This window comes from Primulina eburnea, chromosome 4, assembly GCF_022965805.1.
Source record: "Primulina eburnea isolate SZY01 chromosome 4, ASM2296580v1, whole genome shotgun sequence".
Lineage (NCBI taxonomy): Eukaryota > Viridiplantae > Streptophyta > Magnoliopsida > Lamiales > Gesneriaceae > Primulina > Primulina eburnea.
This window is the reverse complement of record NC_133104.1, coordinates 34,476,114-34,501,300: the sequence shown is the minus strand read 5'-3', so window position 1 is coordinate 34,501,300 and position 25,187 is coordinate 34,476,114. Positions and strand designations below refer to the sequence as shown.

The 25,187-nt window shown below is 37.2% G+C and overlaps 1 pseudogene; it reads right to left on the bottom strand.

The window, feature by feature from the left end:
• Positions 1 to 13,819: 13,819 nt before the first annotated feature.
• LOC140830992 (pumilio homolog 1-like) lies at positions 13,820 to 21,315 on the bottom strand (annotated as a pseudogene).
• Between the last annotated feature and the right edge of the window lie 3,872 nt (positions 21,316 to 25,187).

Below are 25,187 nucleotides of genomic sequence, written 5' to 3'. Positions count from 1 at the left end.
ATAGGTGTATTGGGGACCTTCGTTTTTGGCTTTGGGCCTGGTATCTCGGTGGGTTGAGGGCCCAAGAGGTTAACTTAGGAGGTTGGGCAAGTTTTGGACCAGCATGGTTCGGGGGTAACTCGTGAAAAATCGAAAGTTGGCTCGGGGTTGAAGTTTAGGTGTCAAATGAGGGGCTTTAATTAAAGAAAAATTGAAAAATGGTTCACGGGGGTCGAGTCCTGGTATATAAAATCTGAAATAATATAAAAAGACTAAATTTAGAATTTAGGAATTTTATATTAAAGTTTGGTATTTTTCGGGATTTAATTGCCGCACGAAACGCTAATTAACGAGTTAATTGAAACGCCTAGTTTTACGCTTGATAAAATTATGAAAAATTATATTTAAGCTTAAATAATTATTATAACTCCAAATTTCTAATTTGGGAATTTTATGCTAAGGTTTGATTTAATTCGAGATTTAAATGCATTAATACGTCACGTTTCAAGATTAAATTAAAAATTCCTCGATTTAAGCTAAATAAAAATATGAGGAAATTCATGTAAGCTTAAATAACTATTCAGGACATGTTGAAGTCAAGAAATCAAGAAAAAAAATCAGAAACGTAAAAATGTCACGATTAGGGGTAAAACGGTCTTTTTACACCCAAAATTAGTAAAGGTCATGGCAGTGCCCTAAATGCTGTTTTTATGATATTATGTTCATGTTCAAATGTTTAAGAAATGTTCATGATTTATTTTAAATGTCCATGAAATTTTATGATTAAAATTGACATTTAAAATACATGGTGCACGCTTGGTTTCAAAAGAAAATACATTCATGCATGATTTTATAAGGTGATGAAAACATGAAAATATTGATGAAGGTGAAGTAATTGTGACTACGAGGATTTGAGGTTATGATCAAGAATAGGCCAAGGCTCAGTTGACGATCTTGTGTCGCTGATGTCCCCGCCGCCCAGTACTGTGGTTTCATGTAGATGGTACCATCGTCATGTCATGTCATGTCAGGAATTGAGGATTTGAGGTTACGATCAAGAATAGGCCAAGGCTCAGTTGACGATCTTGTGTCGCTGATGTCCCCGCCGCCCAGTACTGTGGTTTCATGTAGATGGTATCATCGTCATGTCATGTCATGTCACGTCAGAAAAGTCACAATTAACGATCTGAATTCAATCAAGAGAAAGATAATGTTATGATCATGAAAAGAATCACGTCATGTTATCACGTCATGTTATTATGTCATGTTATAATTGAGGAAAAGATAAAGGTTCAGGTTCATGTTATGCATCATGAAAATATTTACGAAAATTTTCATGCTCAAGTTTATGCATTTTCATGAAATGATATTTTAAGTACAAGTATTTTCACTGTTGCATGTGATTTTATATCTGTTACTCGTTACAAAGATTTGGTGTATTGAGTCTTTAGACTCACTAGGTGTGATGGATGCAGGTGAGGTTGAGGGAGGGCTTGACGCATGAGATGACTGGACTGAAGGTGCACACAACCCGAGGACCAGCGCTTCTACTTTTTCCGCACTCACGATCATGATTACGTTTTTACGTTAAAAGATTTTTAAAACCATTTATTTATGCTTTAGAGTGGTTTTGGAGAGGAAAATACGTTTCACGATTATTGCTTTCTAGGTTTGGTAACTAATGCGATTATTTTATTTTATGACGTTTGCAATTGATTTTTAAATGCTAGCTAGCGAATGTTCGAGGTCATGGACAAAAATATTTTATTAAAATATTTTTACAAGGACCGAAATTTAAAAAAAAAAAAAATTTCTAGTACATTTTAAACGCAAGAACATGGGACGTTTCATTCACGATTGGTGGAGGAGCGGTGTCATGGAAATCTTCTAGGCAAACATGTATAGCTCGATCCACGATGGAATCCGAGTTTATTGCTTTGGACAAAGCAGGAGAAGAAGTCGAGTAGCTACGAAACTTCCTAGAAGATATTCCTTGTTGGAATAAACCAGTGTCTTCTATTGTTATTCATTGCGATAGTCAATCAGCAATAGGAAGAGCACAAAGCAGTATGTACAATGGTAAATCTCGACATATTCGTCGGAGACATAATACTATAAGACAATTGATCTCAAATGGGGTTGTTTCTGTTGAATATGTGAAATCAAAGGAAAACCTAGCGGATCTGTTTACTAAAGGTATAAATCGAGATCAATTATACAAACTAATAAGGGGAATGGGCTTGAAAGCCACAAAGTAAAAATGTTTATAGCGGTAACCCAACCTTGTGAATTGGAGATCCCAAAACCTTGGTTCAATGGGAAAACTAAGTTATAAATATTGGTTGAACACTTGGAAACAATGAAGGATCATTCCTAAAACGTCCAAGTAAAATGTACCTGCAACTTGTGGTGAGGTTAAAATTTTTTAATGATTCCTATACCTAAGAGGTAGAGTATGGCAGGATACTCTTGATAGGAGATCACCTATATAAGTGTGAAGTGATGGCCGCTTCAATAACACTTATGAATCTAGGATATGGTCCAGGGCCGAAACGGACACAGCATGAGAACAAAATATGTTAGAGCTATTGTTGTGTAAATGTTGTTGACTTGGTTTACATAAACGGTTGAATGGTTCAAGACATCGCGTCACCAAGCAACTAGTAAATCCGATAGTATTTTACTACGGAAGGTTCTAAGCCAAAAGCTACCTTTCCCGATGCAATAATAGTTCAAAAGAACTTTCAAGTGGATCTGCATACATGCATAAATTTCATTCATGTGGGGGATTGTTAGAGAAAATGTGAAAAAAATGGAAATGTGAATGGAAATGTGGTTGTCCGACATTGGAAGCTTAGAGAAAGGTTTTCTTCCTTATTAGTTCTAGGGTGGACTAAGGGTTTGGGCCCCAAGGGGTACCAAAGCTTTTAGAAGGGGGGAGATGTTACTAGGCTAGGTCTCGGTGAATTAAACACACAAGCGCGCGCCCGCCCGACCCGTCATGGCTCGGCGCGGTGCGGTGAGGTGAGGTGGGGTGTGGTGTGGTCTTTGACCAACATTAATCTTTTGGACTAAAATTATTTGAAGGAATAAATTTTATTGGTGTCCGAACAAAAGCTGAAGCGCCCTTGCACGTGTTCATGCGCGCAATATTGCACACAAACAGAAAGCAGCGCACGGCCGCGCATGATGTCGCGCAGCCGCGCGTGCCACACTATTTTTCAGTGTGCGCAGACAGAACAGGGCGCGCGGCCGCGCCAGTTCTCGCGTGGGTGCGCGCGCCTTGCTGTGCGGAAGAAGAACAAGGCGTTCCTTCACCGAAATCACATGTCTATTCACCCAAAGATTACACCTTTGTGCGAAAAGTTGTGCCCATTCTAGATAATCCTTGATGCTCTATAAATATCCTTTACATGCATTCATTTACACACTTTTGCACCAAATTCCTTCCCACATATTGCTGCAAAATTTCGTTCTACTCACTTGAAGGTTATTACAACTTTTGTTCGTTGCAATCTTGAGTTTGTTGTGCTACTACTCTTGATCGAAGTCGTTGTATCTTAGGGACGATTGCCGTTAACGTAAAGCACTTGTATACGGGCAATATCGTCTTGCGGATAAAGAATTTATATTTGCCTCGACTGAAAGAATCGTTGCTGCTTCCTTATCCCAGAGTTTCGAGAAGGACACCACCAGGTACAAACAACAATAACTAGATCCTCATCACAAGCTCATATTCACTTCCAAGATTTCACAATTTTGTTGTTGAATGTTTTTTTTTGTCACTGTAACTCAAATTTTGATCTTGGCAAATGGTTTGCGTTTTAATCTCTGAATGAATGGACGAATGATTTGGGTTGTCAGGTTATCTAGATAGCTGTGAGAGATTTCTTGCAGAAAAGGGAGAGGGAAAGGTTTGACAAATAAGAGGATGCTCAGAAGAAAAAAAATGGTAAGATGAGGAAAATCGGAGCTAGAGCTGGGCCTAGGGGATTTAAGCAGAAGATAACCATTTAACCCAATACATCAATCACAACTATCAAACCCTAACTCTACCATCCTTCAATATCTCAAGAACAAGAATAAAAACCACTTACCTTAGTCCCTTTTCCTTAGAAATATGAAGTTCCAACTTCGGATTAAAGATTAATTGCTTGAATCAAAGGGACAAAAGAAAGAAATAAGAACCCTAGCCAAGAACCGATGGAGAAGAGAAAGGGAGATGAAGGAAAATGAGTAAAAAGATGATCCCATCCAATTTTATGCCTTCCCAAACACCAAAACACGATTTTTAACATTGCTGGCCACCCGAGCGAACATCTTTTTCCGCCCGGGCGCGGAACTCCCGGCCAGAAATCCAAAATTTTCGAACCACGCTCGCCTGGGCGCACATCTTTTTCAGCCTGGACGCAGCTCTGCGCACAGCTACATCAAATATTGCTTCCGAAACACCTCTTCCCTTCAGAATTAGGAAAAGTGGTAAACATGAAAGTTGTAGCCCTATGTCTTTTCTTGACTCTCCCCAAATTTCAGGTCATTTGGAGGTCTGAGTAAAAAGTTATGCCCATTCTCCCAACATATGTCACTGGAGGAACGACGAAACACACGACACATTTCGGGGCACTTTTGGCTTATCTTCCACAATGATTTAAACAAAACCCATAACAAGAAAGTTATAGCCTTATGTCTTATGTTTCTAATTGAAGTGGCCTCACCTCATTTGGATCAATATATAAATTATCATGAATTTAATCGTAACGCCGGTACTATAACACTACACGTCATCTATAACCAACCATACTATAAATCATAAATCGAAACTCTTAACATCCAAACTATACTTAAACTTGACCAAGTAGTCAATAAACATATGAAATCTTATATCGTACTGTTCACCAGGCTTGGATATTACATGAACAATGTTTCTTTTGTTTGATTGTGCATCCCTTGTGAGGTAGAGGCATAAGGTGAAATCAAAGTAAATTGCTATGCAACAACCATTTATTTCCTTTTTCTGGTTCACCAGTACAACAATCATATTGTTGGAACTTTTTCAAGTTCGCAATCTTGATTTTGATGATAACAAAACTTGTTAATTGTGTTACTAATTATCTACCTTAGTCATGCAGAATCTAGGATCACTCTCGAGATGTTTACATCGCAAAACTGAAGAAACAACTGATCGCACAAATTGAATCAGTCTAACTGGCTACGTCATTTAAGCAGTACAGCTGATTGACCAGTTGATAGGTAATTCAGCAGGAAAATCTCAGAAGCCTGGCCAGCTGAAAGAGTGTTCAATTGAACCCAGCTGATCAGTCCAACTGAACGAATGTTAAATCAGTTCAACTGACGAGTCAACTGATTTCACCATCCCAACTGAAAGATCAGTTCAAACTGACCAGTTCGAAGCATCAGTTAGAATCCTTCAGTTTTTGATGATAAATTCCTTCGAGTGGATTCCAGCTGTGCGAGAAGGTACAAAGTCATTGTCCAGTCAAAGGACAATAATGGACGTTGCATCAGAGCATTAAAGACAAAACGCTTCAGAGGGACACTCAAAAAGAAATTGTTGGTTCAGTTGATAAGAAATTGTTCAAATTTTCAAAGAATGATCACATTTTACTTGTTCAAATTTATGTTGATGTCATTATATTTGGGTCAACTAACTTCAAATTATGTGAGAAATTTGCTAACTTGATGCAGGATAAATTTGAAATGAGCATGATGGGTAAAATGACATTTTTTCTTGGACTGCAAGTGAAGCAACTGGAGACATGCACTTTTATCAGTCAAACTAAATACACAAAGGAGTTGCTGAAAAAATTTGGAATGGAATCGTGTTCAGCTGCAAGTACTCCCATGAGCTCATCAGTTAACTAGACACTGATCAAGGGGGAATATCAGTTGAGGCGACACTTTACAGAGGTTTAATAGGTTCATTATTGTACAGAACTGCTAGTCGTCCTGATATTATATTTGATGTCTGTATGTGTGCCAGATTTCAAGCAAACCCTAAGCAATCATATTTTTCAGCTTCCAAACGTATTTTAAAATATTTGAAAGGCACTCAAAATGTTGAGTTATGGTATTCTAAAGACTCCTCTGTCAATCTAGTTGGCTATTCAGATGCAAATTATGCAGGATGTAAACTTGATCGAAAAAGTACAAGTGGATCATGTCAGTTTCTAGGAGACAGAATGATCTCTTGGTTCAGCAAGAAGCAGACATCCATTGCTACTTCCACAACTGTAGCAGAATAACTTGCTGCTGGAAGTTGATGTGCTCAACTGCTCTGGATTCAACAACTGAGAGACTATGGAGTCATTGTCAAAGAATCGCCCATATTTTGTGACAATACAAGCACGATTGCTATTACATACAATCCAGTTCTTCACTCTAGGACCAAACACATAGATGTCAGGTATCACTTCATCAGAGATCATGCCTTGAAGAAGGACATAAAACTGGAATATGTCTCAACTGAACAACAAGCAGCTGACATCTTCACCAAACCGTTGCTCGAGACTAAGTTTTCTCACTTTCGCAATATACTTGGATGAATTGATTTATCATAATCAGTTTTACTGCTAATATGTCAGTTGTTGATTAACTTGTGTTATATATCAGTTCTTAATTTCTAACTGATGTCAGTTTGTTATTTGTCAGTTATTATGTTTAGTTCGTGATTTATTTATCAACTGTTGAGATTAACTTTTGCAGGAAGATAAAAGACATAGATAAACTGATAAACATTTTATTCATCGAAAGAAATTAGCACGGAGTACATCAAAATATTCTTCTTCAATAGTATACCTCCACTTGGTCAACCAACGGGTTCAATCTCCGATGGAAGTCTTAAGGAAGCTATCTGAGTCAGATATACGCTCTAGGATCTTCCTTTCCTTCTGAAGCATTAGCTGGTAGACATATTCATCTTCGAAGATGTCCACCGTATCAGTAACGCGCAAGCGCTGCCGATACTTCTTTAATTTTGCCAACAGTTTGGGGGTGATAGCCTCTCCACACTCATAGAAGAACTGGATCCCTTGAAGCTCCTCCCAGTATCAAAGGATTTTGTGGAAGACTTCATCTTCCATAGAAGTTTATCTTTTTTCCAGAGCTGAGTTCATAAACGCCTTGGCCATATCTGGAGTCTTCGAGCTACTTGCATCTGTCATTATAGCTTCTGAATATTATTTGCTGATATGATTGAGACTAACCGAGTTACTCTTATTTATAGCCCAGGGTCAAGGAAGATGAAAGGACAAAGTCATTACGGCAGACGATTAACCCTGTAAGCATAAGATTTTATTTGATTCGTCTTGCTTAATTCTCGTAATCTTTATTTGCATTTATTAAGGGGGAATATTGGTTTAAAAGGTTAACTGAGAAGATAACAGTTAGTAAATCTTCAACTGAAAAGACACAGTGTTACAATTGCTCGTTCAGCTGATTATTTCACTAATCTTCTCACATAAGTTAACAAATTAACCTTTTTTAATTCCAAATTTAGTGACAAGACTGATTATCAAAGCATTAAATGCTATCTTTCAACAAATGATAGGTTGAAACGTGGACCCTTTTAATCCATGTATTTTCAACACACGCTTTTATCACACGTACACACGTCTTTTATTCAAAATTTCCTGGACTAACACGTGTCCAATAATTCGAACAGTCACGTACATAAGTTCTTTGCCCGCTCCATTTCAGTTTTTTTTCTTCCTTACGCTTACCTAAGATATTCAGAGCAAAAGCAAATTCAAGCCTTATTTTTCGCAGAAATTCAATCAGTTCTAATGGCAAATCAGATTCCCGCTCACATGTTGAATGTTATGGCTATCAATTTTGAATCATTTCTATCAGTCGGAGAGGCCGATGTCAAGAACGTTTTTCTTAAGCTAGAATCAGCTGGACTGAGGACATTTTTGGGCAATCTTCACAGGAGATCTACCCGAAGAAACTTCAGGATTTCTACTCTAATGAAAATATCAATTCTGATGGAAGCAACATCACTACTGTTAATGATCAGTTGTTGACCATTTTTGAAGAATCGTTTGTAGAAACGTTCTTTTTGCCTTCTGATGGGCTAGCAAACCTTGCTGAAGTTAAGGCATCTGATATTGAAGAGATACAAACTCTACTATCTGCTGATGGACGGAAAATCAAAGTTTCCGATCCAAAGAAGTTACTAAAGCACGAAGTTCAGTTGATGGCTGATATTGTAGCCAAGGGGCTATTAGCAAAAGCAGGATCATTTGCTGCACTAACCTTAGAAAAATTTCAATCCATTACTGTTATTATGGCTGATCGAAGACTGAACTGGAAGAACCTTATCTTCAATATCTTGAAGAATATGTTTCAATCTACCAAGCAATCCAAAGGTTTCGCAGTGCAGCTGAGCTATTTGATGAAAGTCAGAGGACTAGTGGCTGATGATTCAGAGAAATCATCAAAACTGAAAATCTTCAACGCCAAAAACATTCTGCCACCAAAATCAAAGATGGAAATGTCTCCTGAATAATTCTTGAAGATCAAGAAGGAGATTGGGACTGAACTAGCTCCTAAATCAGTCCAAAAGAAGAAAACTGTTCAGAAAAAGACAATCAAACGCAAGTTGATTGTAACTAAATCTGACTCTGAGGAGACTCCATCTCCAAAGATCATCAAAAAGCCACGGACTCTGAAGACCAAGCCTGCTGAAATAGTTGGCATTTTCCCAACTGATAGGGTGACTGCATCAGAAACTCAACAGCCCATCGATGATGTCCCTTTGAAAGCAATCCTAACTGAATCCTCAACTGAGGACCAGTTACCTCTATCCAAGATTCTACCTCAGAAGAAAGTCATTGAATCTAGTGACAAGAAGAAGCTTGTTGGAGTTACGGCTCCACTGATCAAAATCTCCGCATATAATCATTTCCCTTTTGCCAGACCGAAAGGTGTAGTGATCAGAGAAGGTATCGATGCAACCACTTCAGGATTAAGCATTCCACATATCCTGACTGATCCAAAGGGCAAAGAAAAGATACAAGAAGAGCCCAGACCCACAAATGATATATAGACACACATTGATCTCATTTGGCAGGAGATTAATGAATTTGCAGCAGAGAAGCTCAAAATTTTTGATGAATGGGTCAAATTCAGGACTCATGTCTTTGCCAAAGAACTTCAGAAGAAATCCAAACTGAGGAGATTTATTGATCTTGAAAAAGTGGTGATGAAGACAGTGAAGGCATCAACCATTGCTCAAGTTCTTGAAAGAAAGAAGTATTTCTTCTATCTTATGAGAGTACAAAGACTACAGAATTTAGTTGCTAAGCTGCGGAAAAACTATGATCCAACCAGTCCAATCGCATTCAATGATAAAGCAGTGCATGCTCAATTGGAAACGGATCTTATCAGACTGTAAACGGAAATCAAACATTGGGAAATGGATCAGGAGTTAATCATCCCAACAGTCGCTCAAGACTTTTCAACTGAAGATTCAGTTCAAGAGTCTCCTAAGGACAGTGTTGCTTCTTCTCAACAAGCAACTGTTCCTTCAACTTCAGATGCTCCAACATCACCAATTTCTGCACCTCCTACTGATAATCCAAAGCTTTACTCTGAAGCTGAACTGACATTGGCAAATCTAGATGAAGTCATCGAGTCAGTTTCGAATGACATTATGGCAGTCAGAACAGATGAACATGTGGCAATAACTGAAGAACCAGCAGATGTTCACACTGAAGCCACTGAAGAACAAGCCGAAATGTCTCATTTTGCAGTACTTTGTGAACCAGTTCAGTCGGAGGTTGTGACTGAACAGGCAGTTCTTAGTCCTCCAAAAGAGGCTCAACTAACTTCACCTTCAACTCAACACATGCAAACTGAAGAACCATTAGTTCAACCAACTGAAGAACCATCTTCTTTGGTGGATCCTCCAACTATCTCTTCTCCTCCACAGAATCTGCAAGAGCTGATGCATGCTGAAACGGAAGTTTCTGACAAGACCTTGGTGGTCTTTGATCAAACTACTGACGCACAAGAACCAGGGCCATCTGGACATATATCTCCTCATTCATCATCAGAAATGGAATTAGTCCTTGAATAGATTCAGGACATTCATCTCAATATGTCAAATATAATGCAAGAAATAAAGGAGATTCAAGGCACTCAGCTTGCTAACTCTCTGAAGCTGAACTCCTCTAGTGAATTCAACTTCGGAAAACTGAAATCTATTCAAACAGCTGTGACATCCATCTCTTTTGCGATCGACGAGTTTAAAAAGAACAGAGGCTTAGCTGAGAGTCTCTCCCTTACTCAAGACTCAATCAGCAAGAGAGTTGAATCTATGGAGACATCTTTCTCAAAGAAAATCGCCTTGCTGCAAACCACTGTGTTGACTGCTGTCAAAGATATTGCAGCTGATGTTAGGATTTTATCTCTCAAAGTTGATGTGCTTGACAAAAAAGGGGAATCAGATAGATTGATGAAGGAATAAGAGAGAATCAGAACTGAAGAGACAACTGGTGTCAGTTATTAGTCGAAGATTATTTGTTTTCTTTGTACGAATCTGTACACTAGAAAAATTATTTTATCTACAATGATTCAAAGCATTCTTTTACTTACACTGATCAGTTTAATAAATTCTGAGTTTTGTCAATCACCAAAAAGGGAGAAATCGTTGAAACCTAAATTTCAGTGATTTGAAAAACTAAGCATCGAATTTATTGGACTAACTGATCAAGTAACCAAGCTTCGCAAATCAACCATCAGTAGCCTAACTGAAGATTAATATGCTTAATATTAGAGGCAATTGATACCAACGCAACTGATTTACACAACTGAACGAGCAGACAACTGACTGATCAGTCGTAAACCTATCAGTCGATATATTCAGTTGTAAACCTTACAAGCTATTGCCCAGCAGCTAATCTCTCAGTTGTACACTTCATTAGTTGAGAACTACACCCGACAAATAGTACAACAGACTGCAACTAGTAGTGGAACGCCGCATTTCAGATATTGTAGTGTACGAATGTCAGAGAATACTGGCGTGGCAATTAACGGATATATGGATTCAAATGTTATTTAATATTACCGTTGAAAGGGAAGCCTATAAATAGGCGAGAAGAGCAGTCGAAGAATAACACGAACTACTATTCTATTTAAGCTTGTTGTTACTCTGCTAAAATCACCACTCATATTCAAATATCAAGAGCTCACTCTTATCAGATATATCAGTAGCAATCAAGGCTATATTTACGAGCTTGTTAGCACTTTGAAATTTTTGTTAGATTCATTCATTTGTGTTATATTCGGTCACGTACTGTAAAAGTTATTGTGAACTAAGAGTTTCAGTTTTGGCAGTGTTAATTCCAAACTGAAGTGGTTCAGTACAACATTTTTATTCGATCAAAGTCTTTTTTGTGAAAATCATATCTTCGTTATAGAAGCGGTGACGTAGGAATTATTCTATTCTCCGAACATCCAGAAACAAATCGTGTGCATTTTATTTTAGTTACTATCAGTTATTCTATCTTTCAGTCAGTTTACTTCCGCAACTGTTTTTCAATTAAACTGATTTTATCGACTGACGAGATACCGAGTGTCAGTTTGTCACTAAACTGAACCCAATCTTCGAAAAAAATTTATAATCCGTGAGTGTTTATTTAACCCCCTTTCTAAACACTTATCACCTACTAACCGATCCTTTCAATGGGCAACTGAGATTCGAATGCCAATCTTGTAACGGGCCTTGTATCCAGGTGGATAGCCATGTATCTTATAGCATGTGTCAACCGTGTGACCTGGAACATTACAGGTTGTGCAGTAGGGTCTCCTTTTTTGAAATTTTTGTGGTTTTCGACTACCTAGTTGTGTTTGAGTATGATCAGCTTTGAGTGTAAAAGCCATGCCTTGATTTGGAAGGTTGGTTCCTTGACGTCCTCCAATCTCCCTTTGTCGTTCTTCTTGGACAAATAAGGCCAAAATTGATTGGTGGCAAAAGATCATGGAGCAAGACTTGACTCCTGATGTGTGAACAAATCGTTGAGACCCATGCAGAATGTCATTGTATAATTCATTTGAACATGTCTCGACGTTCTTTACTCCACTGCAAATGCATTTCCCACAGTTGCACATGGGGCGAAAATGATTTAGCTCTTCCCAAAGAGCTTTAAGTTTGGTAAAATAGACATTAACCGAATCTTGATCTTGCCTAAGATTGAGCAAGTCGCGTGAAGTTGAAAATTTCTATGACCGTTGCTTTGCTGAAATCCATCCTTAAGATCATTCCATATTTCTGCAGCTGATTACGTAAAGAGAACGCTAGCTGATATATCTTTGGAGACAGAGTTCAATAGCCAGGAAATGTCTATGTTGTTACAACTCCAGGCATTCATCAAATTCGTTTCAGATTTTGATGGCTTGGGAATAGATCCATCGATGAATCCGAAAGTGCAATTTTCATTGCTCGGCTCCACCTATTAGTGGTTGGGAGACTAGCATGATTCCTGGATTATCATAATGATGAAGAAAGTATGGACTCAATGGATCATCGACGACAGATCGGACCGGTAAATTCCATGTTGATGAGCCTGTGTTTGCCATGAATTCTGGAGCACTTGATCCGAAAAAGGATTGAAAATAAGATGATGAAGTAGATCCGGTCGATAGAATCTAGCATCTCCGATCGAAAATGCAAGCGATTATCGGAACGGAAGCACTAATGATACCATATTACGGAGATTGAACGAGAAGTGCAGAAAAGCATCTTTGAAATCCGAGAGAAGAAAAAACAGATCATCTTTTACAATCCATGCTTTTAGTTATATATTTTGTTTCCAACCACCTGTAACTAACTTCTGACTGACTTAATGCTATGTTATCCAATCACAAGCTAAAGTTACTTAAAGTTACTCTAATACATTCAGAAACTTTTTGATCTCATCTTTTTCTGAACCAGGGATACACTGATGAACGGAAATTTGAAATGCAAATGTAGTCCTGCTATATTTTTTCGTTTATTTGACACTTGCAGTGGTTTAAAATTAACTACGTGTAGAAAAAGATAGTACCCATTTCTTGACCAAATGAATAAGGCGTTTTCTTTTTTAATCTTGAACGTATGCCAGACATTGTTTATTGGGATAAGTGAAACTAGCTAAGTAGGTGAGCAGCTAAATTTCCATGTTTTAGATTTGAGCAAGTATTTAAAAATAATAATTAAAATGACTCTAAAATATGGAGATAAATTTAAAATCAACTAAAATGCGGTTCACTGTCAAATAAATTTATCTAAACAGACAACAAACTGTTTGATTTATTATTATAAAGTTGAATCTTTAATTTCAACAATCTTGTGCACTAGACTTCGAGCTGCCAAAGATGGTAAGAAATTGAAATAGATTTGGCAATATTGGAATAAAAAAGAAGAAGAAGATGGCTTTCTATTTACTGATTCAGTCGCGTTCCATTGATTATTCGTGCAAACATGCATATTTGAATTTCCAGAGGTACTCTCCAGAGGACAGGCGAGGGGGTTTGCGTTGCGAAAACATTACTTAAAACCAAGCGACCCGTGTCAATCCCCTTCCATCGAATATTATAGTGTTGATATGCAATACAACTTGTGGAGTTTTGATTTCTAAATTCATGAATGACTCCAACCAGCCGACCCAATGCTACAGGTAGAAGAGCCTGGCAGATGCCATGCATACCAATCGCATCCCATTTCTAGGGGATTAAACACACACACGTCTACGCATTTGTCTCCAGAAGCCACCCAAGACCCGATTATATCAGCAATAAACATGCACACATCAGTTTCGATACTAAGTAATGAAATATGTGATAGAAATTTGAAGGGATTAACATATACTTTGGCCAAGTAAGAAAATTGTTTAATTACCATACAGGGCATTGCTCAGCCTCAACCTAGACAACCAATGTATCATTTTTGTACAGTCACATAGCGCACTGTAAACTACCTCACCTTTTTTTTTATATATTACACCCTCGCGCACTTGTAACTCCTCTACGGGGCATCAAGAATATTCGACATCTGAGCCTCAGCTTACTAGTCTCTTGTGTATATAAACTTAAGAACTAAACAATGTACATTTTTAGTACAGGCATTAACTTTATTTGCAAACACAACGTACCATCTTGAAAGAAAGATGAGAGAGGTAGCTCAAACTAGCCTCGGTTAGCTGTACAAAGTTCTTCCCTACAACATTTTAAGCCAGATACAACGACTGAGCAGCAATTCTCCTCTCTGTAAGAACAAACAAGGTGAGTGTTAGTTTAGTTGAGAAAACATAGGGGTAAAGTCAACAAGAATACTACTATATCAAACCATTTAATATAAAAAAATCAGGAAAGAAGAAGTCAGATTTTGGGTTCGGAAAAGATAAGAACTTAACTTAGAATACCAATTTATAAAGTTAAGTTTTTAAAGTGCTTTTTTAGAATAAAAAGCAAAAGCACTTTTATACTCGAGAATGATAGTAAAAAAAAACACTATTTTTATTTTTTTCAAAAGAAGCGGAAGCAAAAGTCCTTTAAGCCACACTATTATAACCTAACCAAACATCAACTCTTGTAATAAAAGGGCATACCTAGAAAAATCTTCTCCATCAGAATGCATAAATCGATTAATTTAATTTTTTGGGGGGAAGGAATTTGCTCCTACACATTCATTTCCAAAATATTCTCATGTAACAACAGCTTTAAGACACATTAATCTTTTTGTCCTCCATGGAAACGTAAGAAAGAGATAAAGTTTGGAGTTCCAGTGATTTAAGTTGAGTAACTAAATTGTTTTCAAGGAAAAAAAATCATGAGAAAAAATGAAAGGTGAGTTATGCATACCCCCAGCAGCAACAAGTTTCTCTACACGGGCTACAATGTGCTTCCCATACGTATATTTCTTCAATGCATTCAAGTGTACTCTTATTCTTGACATGATATGTTCACGCTCTTGATCACTACAAGTTTCGAGCACTTTCTGTACAACATAATTTGCGAACTGATCTTTCATCATAGCCTGGTTGTAGAGAAAAAGATATATAATGTAAAAATACGGATTTGGATAAAAAAAATTATAAACAATCACCAGAAAAACCTGCCTTTTTCACGAGAATATTGGATATACCTTACACTGGCAACTTGCCCAAACCTAAAACCTGCCGTTCTTGGACCGGAAAAATATCAACTCTCTCAATTTTCACTAATTACCTTGACCATTAATTTTTCATCACTTTCCTACACAATCCCAACTAGGAAGGCCATGATTTATAGCACACATCAAATAGCATAATCATTTGACAGCTTTATGGTCGTAATCATGTAAAAAATAAACGTAAAACAATCAAACTTTTTATGAAGGAATGAAGTTGAAGTTACTTCATATAATATAAAAATAGCAAGTAAATGCAACTTCATTTACTCAGCAATTGGCACAACCAAGTAAAATGCAATACGGTAATATTCATAACAGAAGTTGGGAATTTTTTCGCTGTTAGAAGTTGAACTAGTCAAACGAATCACATAGATAAGGAACAATGTAGAGTATACACTCCTCATCGGCACATGAAATATAACGCATATTTCGCACCCAGAGCAAAACATTACAGGGTGATTGCCATCAATTACCTTCAAATCCAATCGTTTAAAATAAAAAAAAATGGTCATCTGACCAAAAAATTTCTCCTTAATTCTTTCCAAACTTCCTTTCCTCAGCATCAACACATAACAGAAAAAGTTGAACAGAAGGTGGCTTCAGTGTCACTTCTATTGCTATCATTTGAAAATGTTACTGAAAACCCTTCTTTTGAAAACAACAATTTGACATTTCCAAGAAAACATTCAATACATGTTCTATTAGGAAATAAAAATTATTATTAAAAAAAACAAGTCATTCCCTCCATATTGTAACGCAAGCTATGCCCCACTGTCTGCCATATCCAACAGATGTGGCAGTAAAGGAGCTGCAAAGGATAATGCCAACACCTTCATCAACACTGGATCTGCTAGTGGTGGTAAGAGAGATTTGCAACAAGGAATACCAGGAAAAAGGAGGATGCAGCCACACATGGGTTGGGGGAGAGAACAGGTGACCGTGAAGTTGGAGATGATGGAGGCAGTGGCAAGTGGAGGAAAGAGAGAGAAACGAGTGAATTTTGCAACCATGTTTATCAGCCACTCTCAGCTCATCAAAGACTTTGACAATCTTCACAGTGAGGAGATTTTTACTTGTACTTAATACAGTCTGCTCTTAAGTGTGTTATTCATATACCAATCTAATTTGTATTTGCAGGACAAATCACTTCTATATAAGGGATATAAACGACACTTAAACGCTGGCCAAATATTTTGTACGCTAAGGAGTACATATTTATCCAAGACAAAACAAATAGTCAACTAAATAAAACTACAAACGATTTGATTTTCCCCGGTTCCCAAACCAAGGAACTACAACAAAATACATTCTCAAACCCCTTCAACATAATTGCCATTAAAATCTTGCGTGGAAAGTGAGAAATACTCTCAAAAAGGAATGGTTGACGATCTGAAATCAAATTCGGAGAAACTTAAACTTGTACCTGAAGAGGCTCATTTTCATCTGTTGTTCCCAGCATCTCGTTCACCAAGAGTTGGCGTTCATTTTGATCTCCAAAAGTCAAGCATTTCTCGACAACATTTGATGCAAACTTTTGTTGGCTCATTTGAACTATATTTCCCGCTAGTTCCTGAATTATAGCCGATCGCTCGTGTGGTTTTCCATGCTCCAGCACATGCTATTAAAAAGATACAAAATCTAATTTGTGAACTGTGGGAAAAACGGAGCAAAGACATGTATCCGGAGCAGCGAGTGTGCAATATCAGAGCATGAATATAAGCTAATAGATGGCCAATCCTGCTCACTAGATATAATCTTTGACTGCTTTTTTAGTTCTTGTTCATTCAAACATTACTTTTGCCTGTCGTCGTTTAGGATGGAAGATAAAGGTGAAAAAATGGAACACTAACGCGCATACTATTTCAGACACAAAAACAGATACATGCAAGATAAGAACACAAAAAATTATGTTAAACTCTCTGAAAATTCACATGGATTGCAAAATTCTTAGAAGATTTATGGACCTGAACAACATAATTTCCATACTGATCCTGTGCCAACATGCTTACAGATCCCAGAATCTCTTCCATCACTAATCTTTGGGTATTTTCGTTCTTGCAATGCTCCAGAACGCGCTGCCAAATAGAATGTTAATCTCAATATGCACATTTAAGCTCCTTACTTAGGTGAAAGCATAAAAATTTCAAGCATGCCACAATAATCTAACCTGTATCACTCGACATCCATACGGATGTGTTGCAAGAGTCACAACTTGGTCAAAAAATGTAGACACAATGAACTGAATATGCTTGTCCGGAACACACTCGATGCATTTCTGAATCACATGATTTCCATTTTGATCCCGTACACATCGCATCACATTCCCATCTAGCTCTCCAACCATCTTTATCTTCTGATCCACATCGACGACCTCAATTGCCTAAATAATCAGACAACATTACATTTCAATTAGTTGTGACACACTTACAAAAAATATACAGCAAAGAAACGAAGAATTAGCCGTAAATGATGCAGGACTGCTTAGTACTTCCATGCCATTTACTGGAGTTTATGAATTAACCGCATAATAACATAGATATAGATTTTCAGGAGTAATAGCTGTTAAAGACTGAGAATTCATATTGACCTTCTGTATCACACGACAACCATACATTTGAAGGCTCAAAGTAAGAACATGTCCAAAAAGCTTGCAAGCCAGTTCTCTTCTTTGGGATGCCATTCCATGCTCGAAAAACTGGAAAGACAGTAATATTAGCAGAGAAGCTGGATTCACAAAGTCTAAGCACTAGCTGTGATGAGTACAAAGCTGTGATCAGTACAATAGAAAAAAAACGATCGACTGAATGAATAACCATGCACTGGGTACCTTTTGGATCACATAATTACCGAACACATCAGTCATCAATGCAAGAGATTCAGGAAAAATTTCCTGGAAAACCATGTTTTTTTCTTCTGTTGTGGCAGTTTCAAGCTTTTGCTGGATGAACCGGCTCCCATATTGATCCGCACTAATCATGTTCATGAAGATTGGAACATTGAAAATCAGACTTGAACGAAAATAAGGATTCAAGGCTATTCAATAAAAAACTTGTACCTGAACTCAACAACGTGACCAACAATCTCAGAAAGTTCGAAGCATTTGGATTTGTTGCTCTTAAACTCCTCCAGTAGAGACGAAGCAAACCTGGCGTCCATGTTGTCCAAGTGCCATGGATTCATTATACCCCCAGCAACATTCCTCATCCCACCAGAAAATCTCATGTTGAACTCACCATGCATCATAGGGCTCCCAGGTCCTCCAGGAGAATTCGGGATCATGGGGTTTGCCAGGGGACTTCCAGGATATGATAATCCAATCCCAAATGCCGGATTTCCATAATAGCCATGAGGACTAGAACCACTGTTCTTGCCACCTAATGAGGCCCCATACTGTGATTTCTGTGGAGATATCAAATTTCCAAGATATGCGTTTTGGAGAAGGTCTATGTAGGAATTACCCATGTAGTTCCTATCCAAAGAGGCATCATTAAGAACTCCAGCTTGTGCTGCAGCATATTCAGCTGTTCTCAAGTATTGCAGATACAAAGGGTCAACAAAAGGTGCTTGCAGCGCACTCCCTGCCATTTGATTCCCCATTCTACCAAGGTTCTGCTCAGTGGTTGCTGCATTAAGATTTGATGCTCCTAGAATCCTAGAGTCTAATCCTGGTACAGCCATAGCAGCAGCAGCTGCTGCTGCAGCATTCTCAAACAGAGGAGGATAGCTAGAGCTTCCCAGCTGGCCTGAAATTGGACTCATAGGATAGCCACTGATCCCATAATTTGAGAATGATGAATTTGGGCTGTCCAAGTGCTGATACGGGGAAAGTAGGCCAACCCCACCATTAAATGCGTTATTAGAAGATCCTTTGCTGTACGGGTTATTAGAAGGAACACCATTTCTCTGCATCTCAGTATGAAGGGAGGTATTACTGAGATCAGATCCACCACCATTGTTAAGACCAGTCTCAAAATTGATCATTTTACCCAACTGATGAACAGCAGACGTATTAAATTGCCCGGTTTCAGGTTTCTTGGCATAAGCACGCTGATTCATGCTATTCGGGCCACCCTGAAGATTAAAAGGGTAATTTTTATGGTCCGCGACAGCTTCATCCATTCGAGATGACAAATTATTCTCCTCATCAATCACACCATTTGAAAGATTCATGCCAGATAAAGCAGTGACTAGATCTGTAGATTCATTTGTGTGAGAAGATACACCATTAAAGGAGTTTGGACTACTGATATTTCTTTTTTCAGAATTGCTCACCCTACCTCCTCCAATAGGAGTTAGGCAAGGACTAGGAGCTCTTGTAATGCGTTGAGGATCGGGAGTAGAGCTTCTTGACAAGGATGCACCAAGAGCTGCAGCATAAGAATAGGATGCAGGGGGTCCAGCATGTTGTGCAGCAGACGACCCCTGAATATTTAAATTACTGCGCGTAGGTTCTGATGATGTCAAATCACGACGCAAATGAGTTAACTCGGCCTCCACCGTATTCTCATCAAATGCATTCCTGCTAGATGGGCGTGAAAGGTGGCCAGAAACTGGAGTAGCACGGGTCAAGTCATCCTGCAAAGATATCATGTATTTTAATCAAAGAAAACAAGATGGGAGAGAGGAGGGATAACATGATTTGGAATCACAAAAGGTAACATCAATCAAAACATTTAAATATGTGGAATAGTAATCCAGCAATATTGGAGGCACCCAAAAATGCATGGGCATCTGCATATTAAAGCCTATACACACACACACACACACACATAAAAGGCCAGAGAAAGAATTGTAGCACTTTAAAGTCAATCAAATCAACAAGATACATGGATTTGAAAATACATCTCTTGGTGATTCACATGCATGGTTGCTCAAACGGAGAATGAACAAACTATAACAGCAGGATCAAACAAATTCTTACAAACAAAAAATTTAATTTTTTAAGCAAGCAAAGAACAGATTTCTAAAGCAACTATCACAACAGTAGGAAAAATGAAAAATGGGAAAAAAATTAATTCAAACCGCAAACAATTTGGACTAATGCAGCAAATATAATAACAAAGGACTGTATAATCCAAAAAAATAATCCAAAGACTCCAAACTCTTTAATTAGATCAAATTATCTTATCCCGACTATTTAATGCAAACACATCAATGAATGTGTACAAAATGGGAACTTCGACTCTGCCAATACTCCAGTCATTCATCTTCGAATGGAGATCATCTCACTGAATATCAAGAATATTCTTCTACATAATTAAATAAGTAGTTGAGAAAGAGGAAAGCAGAGCACATTCACATGATTGTCAATAGAATCTCCAGACAATCCTCGAGCATACAAAACAAGAAGTTAGTATTTCCAACTATCAGCACACCAAGCATCACATTAAAACATGAACGTCCTTCTGGGGTAAAAGAAGGATCCTGCAATTAGAAAGGCCACCATATTCTAGTAACTCACTTGAAACATCTCGACAAGACTCTTCTGCTTGTTACCAAGTCCTAATCCAGGCAAACCAATTAGTCCATCCCCACCCCACTCCACAGTACTCTGCAGTTTGTCCTTCTCATCCTCATCCTCTAGTTTCTTTGAATTGAACCCTGGTGGATTCGAAAACAAAGATCTCCCACCACTGCCATTGTCATTCCTACTATTAACCTTCCTCCTATCCCCAATTGTAGAATTCCCACCTTGCAACCTCTGTGCAAACCGCCAATCTTCTTTGGACATCATAGGAGGCGGCAGCCTCGGGTTCAAGTTGACGTTTGAGTAATAATAAGATAAATAAGCTGGATCAGACCTGAGCTCTTCGTCGGACATGCAACCATTACCATCTTTACTTCTAGCAAAGTCGGCAAAAGATGACGGGCCTCCTCCACCAACATCATGGTTGAACAGCCCACCAACGGCAGTCAGCGAGCCCTCAACAGTAGGCGGAGCTGATCCACTCCTATATAAATTCAGCTCACTTTCACGGTCATCCATCTCCTGCCTCCGCTGTTCACGAAGCAACAAGCCTAACTCCTTCTCCAAATCATCACCAAAGGAACTTTCGTTGTTCCTAGCTTTGGTCTCCTACCCATATCAGATAACATATTTATTCACAAACGGAGAACCCAAATTGTTCACTTTTTCATCCCACAAAAGGAAGAGATTTTAAGAAGAATCCAACACTGCACAACATAGAAAGCAACCGAAACAGAAAATTTCATTAATCAAACAATAAAATGAATAAAAAATAAAAACCCACGAGCACAAATAAAAAAAATCGAATCTTCAAGCTCATAAACATCCAGTTTTTCACCTTCAAGACTCAAGAAACTCCACACTCGAAGAAAAATACCAAGATCATCAGCTCAAACATACGGGAACCACTTACTTTCACCACGGATTCAGGGCCGGGAAAACAAAACAATCAATCCTCGAGCAAGAGCTCATGTTTCCTCGCTTCAGATTTCAAGAAAAGCAGCAATCAGAGTGTTACAAATGAAACCCAGAAAAAAAAAAAAGCTGAGCCCAGAAGCGAGTTGGGTGAGGGTTTGTGTACACAAAAGAGTGGTGACAGAGATGGCCTCGAGAACTTATAAAAACAGGAGATCAATCCGACGGCGAATTTTTTCTTACAAGGACCCCTTTAGGGTTTTGTTTTTAAACTACTGTTGCCCAATGAGTGTCAGATTTGTAATATTATTACAGGCAAGGCAAACTTCATTTTCATTTATCTTTTAACAAAATATTTAATTTTATACTTAGGCATGCCCACTTTCCATAGAGCACATACAAAGTAATTATTTATTTCACATCGAAGAAAAATATTTATTTATAAAAAATCCAAAATATTAAATAATAATTCAAAATAATAACTAATCTTTTCTTCTTTAAAACATCACCAGAGGTTAGAAACATAATAGTCGTTATTAACTGAAAAATATTTTAGCTCAGAATTTTTTTTTAATATAATAATTTTTTTATCTAATACAAAAATATAATCTAATAATATATGATTAATTTAATTCGAACGAATGAGATATAAGCACGACAGTATTTGTAATGGTATTAAGTATATTATCTAAGTAGTTAATTAGAGAAACGGTCATTTATAAATAATTTTTGAAGTGACATTTTTTCCCCTGTGGATAAGATTAAATTTCCTAATTATCGGGTGACTTCCTAAATTATGAGGTGGGGAGGACTCGAACTAGAGTCACTTACAAGGGAAAGAGGGGGAGACCACTTAAACCAAAGCCCGGTCTAAATTCAATTGTATTTTAATTTATAGATAAAGGGAATATTTGTAATAACTAATTTTTAAAGTGACATTTTTTTCCTTTGGATTAGATTTTAATCAATTAATTTTTTTGACGAAATTCAATTGTATTTTAATTTGTAGATAAAGGGAATCTTTGTACTTTAATAGGAATAAATATTACATACATATATATATAATATTACATACATATATATATAGGGTTATTTGACATTATTATTTCTTCATTTTTTTACTTTTAATTTACGACAAAAATCTATGTATTATATGTCATCGTGGAATAAGAAACAGAATGGCATTTACCTTTTGTAAAATACCTTTTGTAAACTTATAGAATAGTATTTGTTTTTCAGATTATTAATTGATTTATTAATTAATACTTTGTAAAGATCTATTTGTCCGTACTACAAGCTGTCTAATGAATAACATATCTTACCTTGTGCCCAATTGTGAGTAGAGTTGTGAAAATGGGTCGATTTATTCAGAATTGCCCACCATTTATTAAAAAAAATTTGGTTTTTTTATAAATAATTTAAAGTTAAAAATTTATTTCAAAAAAAAAATTTTGCTAAATACTTTAATTCGTGGTTATGAGGCACGTATCCTAGTCCACGCAAGCATTATCCGTGCTTCGAAAGCACGAATGCTCCACGTGGGCGAGCATCTGTGCTTACGAAGCATGGATGCTCCAATCCACGTGGAGATAACCCTTCCACCTGCACCTTATCTCTTTCACTCTCATCTCCTTCTTCCTCCTTCTTTACTCTTTCACTCTTTATTTCTCTGTAATGTTCGAAAATTCTCCCTTCCTCACCGAACAACCGTCAACTGTCATGAGTTCGTTGCTTACCTTATAACAAAATTTAGAAGATCGACAACTTATTTCAAAATGACAAATAATCGAGGTCCAGAATATCACATTGTCATATATTTACAAGCGACCCATATGCCATCTACAGTTTTTTCCGTAACCGTTGATGATATTGTCATAGTGAAGAGGTCAGACAATTTGATTTGGAAGTTATACACTGATAATTATATACACAATCATGTACTTGCATACTTGAATCATATGGGTTTTTATGGAGTTTTAGAATGTGGCTCACAAGTTTTTGATAATCATTTGATTAATGTTCTTGTTGAACGTTGCCAGCGCGAGACACACGTTTCATTTTACATTTGGTGAAGCAACTATCACGTTACAAGATGTTTCAATCATTTGAGGTCTAAAAATTGATGGTGATGCAGTCAGCGGAATAGATGTGTCACATATAGTTGAGGAATGATAACACATATGTTTGGATTTGTTGGGATTTGTGTCATCATCAAAATATTTGAAAAGTGGTCATTTGTCTATGACTGCACTACACGACCATTGGATGTCTAACCTTGTTAATGATGGTAGTTCAGAAGTAGATGTTGTGAAATATACACGTTGTGTAGCGTTAATGATTACTGGAGAAATATTATTCCATGATTATCAAGGAGGGTATGCTAGACTCATGTTTTGCAACTGCTATGGGATATTGATAACGTAAAATCTTATTGTTGGGGTAGTACAATTTTAGCATTTCTATACCGTGAGTTGTGTAACGCAACACGTATAGAGAAGACTACAATGGCTAGACCTTTATATATCATGCAGGTATAAATAATGTAATGTGATTATGTAACATGATTTTTTTGTTACTTTTGTTTAACTATTTTTATTATTATAAGAAGATATGGGCATGGAGCAAGATTAAATGTGTTAACCCCGACCGAGATGGGTTAACATTAGTTGTACCTCCCATTGATCTAGATAATATTATTCCAATTTTTTCATATGTTGCACGTTAATATTTAAAATTTATTGTGGTAATATCATGTATATATCTTTAAAAAATTTGATATGTAATTGTATTTGTTAAATTGTAGGTGGAAAATTAGATTTAGTTACACACATTCGTCCACAAATGCTGTAAGAATTATAAGGGATTATCTAGATCATATGAATAATAATGAGATATTATTGAATGTTTAGTATTTTATTCTGATTAAATGAATATTAAAGTTATTTATGATTAAATGAATGTTAAATTTTAACATTTATATTTTTTACAGTTTAATTGGATCGTTTATCAGAAGAATGACATAGATGTAAAGATGATTATTGATTCATACGATAACAAAATATGACGATGTGTTTGTCCCTTTATTTGCTTTGACATCTTCGAGATGCATCGTCCTAATCGGGTGATGTGACAATTCAAAAGACGACAATCGATTCCAGGGTCTGCTCTCGACAACGATGATCTACATAATATCACGAGAACACGTCATCGAAATACAAATTGGAGAGAATATCAAAAAAATTCAATTGAGTTGTGAAATAGTAGGTTGAGATATGTTGCTAAAGGGGGACGACACATGCGATCGATGCAAACTGACGAAGATTACGTTCTATGGTATAATCGAATAACTATATGCACCATATCACCAACAGTTAATGTTGTTGGTTTCAACCATATTCGTACAATACTTTTTCCGAGTAATTTAATGTCTACAAAATTTCAGTACACATTCTTCTTCTTCGCATCAGTCATCATTCGCATGGGGAAGTGATATGGTTAGGCAATCAAGTAGGTTTGCCACTACTGCTCTGTCAACTGAGTTGAATACTGCAGGACCCTCTACTACTCAACCTGGTTTTGTTAGTGATTCGGGGATTTCTGATTTACATTCGTTTGGTCACCAATATTATCAGACTCCATCTTGGAAAAACATAA